Raw genomic sequence first — 3,152 nt, 5'->3', positions numbered from 1 at the left:
CCCGGCCACCGCAGCCTCGACCTGCTGGGTCCGGCAATCCTTCCGCCTCAGCCTTCCAAGTAGCTGGAACTACAGGCGCGCGCTACCACGCCCGGCTAATTTTCGATTTATTGTAGAGAGGAGGGCTCGCCAACTGGCCTGGGCGGGTCTCGAACCCGCGGGCTCAGGCAGTCCACTCACCTCGGCCTCCCAAGGATTACAGGCAGAGCCACCGAGCCCGGCCACTCTTGAATTTTAATGTGTATGAAAGGCAAATTCTCATAATTGTGTGGGAAATTTGGAGTTGCATATATGTAAATAATGATTCTGTGAATGGATAATTATAGAATCCAAAAACCTCCCAAGGGCAGTTTAGGCTGTTGTTTAATTATAGGTGAGGCAAGGGAAAAAGAAAGGCTGGGTAGTGAGTTCGTCAAAGTTCTTGTTTACTTTATGTCCAAACATTAAGTTGAGGAAGTGAGAATAATAGAAAGAAAAAATGAAGAAACACAAGAAAAGGAAAACCAGATCTCATATGCTTTATTTAAATCCTTCTCATCCCAGCACTTTGGGAGGCGGAGGTGAGAGGATTGCCTGAACCCAGGGGTTCGAGACCAGCTTGGGCAACTTGGCGAGGCCTCCTCTCTACAATAAATCAAAAAATTACCCCGGCGTGGTGGCGGGCGCCTCTAGTTCCAGCTACGTGGAAGGCTGAAGTGAAAGGATCACCCGAGACCAGCAGGCTGAGGCTGCAGTGGCCGTGAGCGTGTCACTGCACTCCAGCCTGGGTGCCAAAGTGAGACTCCGACTCAAATAAATAAATAAATAGAACCTTCTCAAGGTTTCTCATTACTCTTGGGATAGAAACAGAAGTCCTTTAAGAGACTGAAAACACAAGGCACGAGACAACTGAACTCTGCCTTTTTTCATTACCTCCCAACTTTGTAATTTGCAATGTGATTTACTTTCCAACCTGGCTCTGGCTTAGTATATCACATAATACATAAAGAAGGAAATCCAAAGCACTTGTTCACCCTGTAAAGCTGTCTCTTGGGGACTCCTGGACTCCAGGCACCATTTAAGACACCTCCCCCCCAGTAAAACCACCACCCATAAAGCTTCATCTACAAATCAAGAAATTTGGCTTCCTTATTGTTCCTCAAACTGCCCATTTCCTTTATTGCTTTATATATATATAGCTTTATATATACATAAAGATGTGGGGTGCAATTCAGGGTTAGGTATACAAACGCTGATTATGCAGGTACCCTTGTTGATGAGGTATGCCCCTCCCTCCCCTGACAGTTTCCCACTACTGCCAATCCCTTTCTTATACTATTATAATTGTTCAAGGTCCACTTATAAGAATCCTTTACTGCTTTCAAAATTCATTTGACAACTCTAATTGACAAACTGCCAGTCTAGAAATCTTTGACTCCACCCACAGCCTGTGCCTCCCTTCAACTTAGAAATGTTCCCCGTTCCTGGACCAAGCCAGTGCAAACCTCACAGTGTAAGTGACATGTATTGATGTATGTTTTCCTGTAACTTTTGGGTTGAGTTGGAGTCTAACTGTCTCCCAGGTTGGAGTGCAGTGGCACAATCACCTGCTGGACTCAGGTGATCCTTCCGCCTCAACCTTCCAAGTAGCTGGAACTACCAGCACGCACCACCACACTGGCTAATTTTAAAATTTATTGTAAAACAAGGTCTCGCCATGGTGCCCAGCCTGGTCTCGAATCCCCTAGGCTCAGGCAATCCTCTCCCCTCCACCTCCCAGTGCTGGGATTACAGGTGTGAGCCACCATGCCCGGTGGTTTCTTGTAAATTCTTCCCTCCTAAATTTTATGTAACCAAGCTCCAATTCGTCCACAGAACATTTTCTCAGGACCTCTGGGGGACAGATGGCACGGGCCTAAATTCACTCACATGGGCCAGAGTAAACCACTCTAACTATGTTACAGAGTTTAGGCCAGGCACGATGGTTCACACCTGTAATCCCAGCACTCTGGAAGGCCCAGGAGGGGGGAACATTTGAGGCCAGGAATTCAAGGCCAGCCTGGGCAACATAGCGAAACTACCCCATCTCTACAAAATAACAAATTTTAAAAATCTATATTTTACAGAGTTTGACCTTTTTCGTCCACACACAGCTTGGGAGGAAATATGTGTAAAAAAACATATGACTAAAATAATTCTGGTAATCAATATATAAAGAACTTTCAAAACTTAATCATTAAAACACACACACACTTTTTACGCTGGGCACGGTGACTCACGTCTGTAAAATCCATCATTTTGGGAGGCCACAGTGAGAGGACTGCCCAAGCCCCGGAGTTTGACACCAGCCTGGGCAGCATGGCGAGACTTAATACATCTCTAGACTAAATCAAATATCAGCCAGGTGTGGTGGCGCGCGCCTGTAGTTCCAGCTACTTGGAAGGCTAAGGTGGAAGGATGCCTGAGCCCAGCAGGCCGAGGCTGAAGTGGCCATGAGCGTGCCACTGCCCTCCAGTCTGGGCGACTGAGGGAGGCGCCAACTCAAAAAAAAAAAAAAATGCAAAGCATCACAAACTACTAAAGAAAAACATAGTAAAACCACAAGGAGCGCTCACTACATACCTATCGCCATGGCTCCCACTTGGCGTGGTACCCCAAGTGAGTTGCAAAGCTGTAGAACAAGAACACTCGTGGATTTTTAGTGAGAAAGCAAAATGTTGCAGCCACTTAGGAAAAGCGTGGCCACGTCTTGCAAGAGTAGACACACACCGCTCCTGAGACCCACCAACCCACAGGGCAGGTATCCACCCGAGAGAAACCAGGACGTGGAACCCTCGATGACCAAGCTCAAAGGGCTGTCGGTCTCCTTGAATGGGCATCCGGGAGAACTGCCCTCAGCAATTCCTCGTTAGTATAGTGGTTAGTATCCCCGCCTGTCACGCGGGAGACCGGGGTTCAATTCCCCGACGGGGAGGCTGCTCGCTTTTTAGCGACCACTTTCCCGTCTTTTAGCTGCTGACGTTTCTGCCAAACGCAAAACCGTACGCTGAGCTCGCTCCCGCGGGTGCACAACCACGTCTTTTCAAAGCGCTGGCTCTGGCGCTCAACGCTCAAACGCGAGCTTCCCCCGAGAGAAGCCGCCCGCAGCGACGCGGAGGGAGCGGAGAAGGGGA

General features: G+C 48.3%; 1 non-coding gene across 1 annotated transcript; it reads left to right on the top strand.

Annotated features, from left to right (window-relative positions):
* The first annotated feature begins 2,881 nt into the window (after positions 1 to 2,881).
* Positions 2,882 to 2,953, top strand: TRNAD-GUC. Its single transcript has one exon. It is a non-coding gene; the product is annotated as a tRNA-Asp (tRNA).
* Positions 2,954 to 3,152: the final 199 nt, after the last annotated feature.

The sequence above is a fragment of the Carlito syrichta genome, unplaced genomic scaffold, assembly GCF_000164805.1.
Source record: "Carlito syrichta isolate Samal-C Ts95f unplaced genomic scaffold, Tarsius_syrichta-2.0.1 Scaffold304658, whole genome shotgun sequence".
Lineage (NCBI taxonomy): Eukaryota > Metazoa > Chordata > Mammalia > Primates > Tarsiidae > Carlito > Carlito syrichta.
Note: the sequence above shows the minus strand (reverse complement) of the source record. Positions and strands in the feature narration are given on the sequence as shown.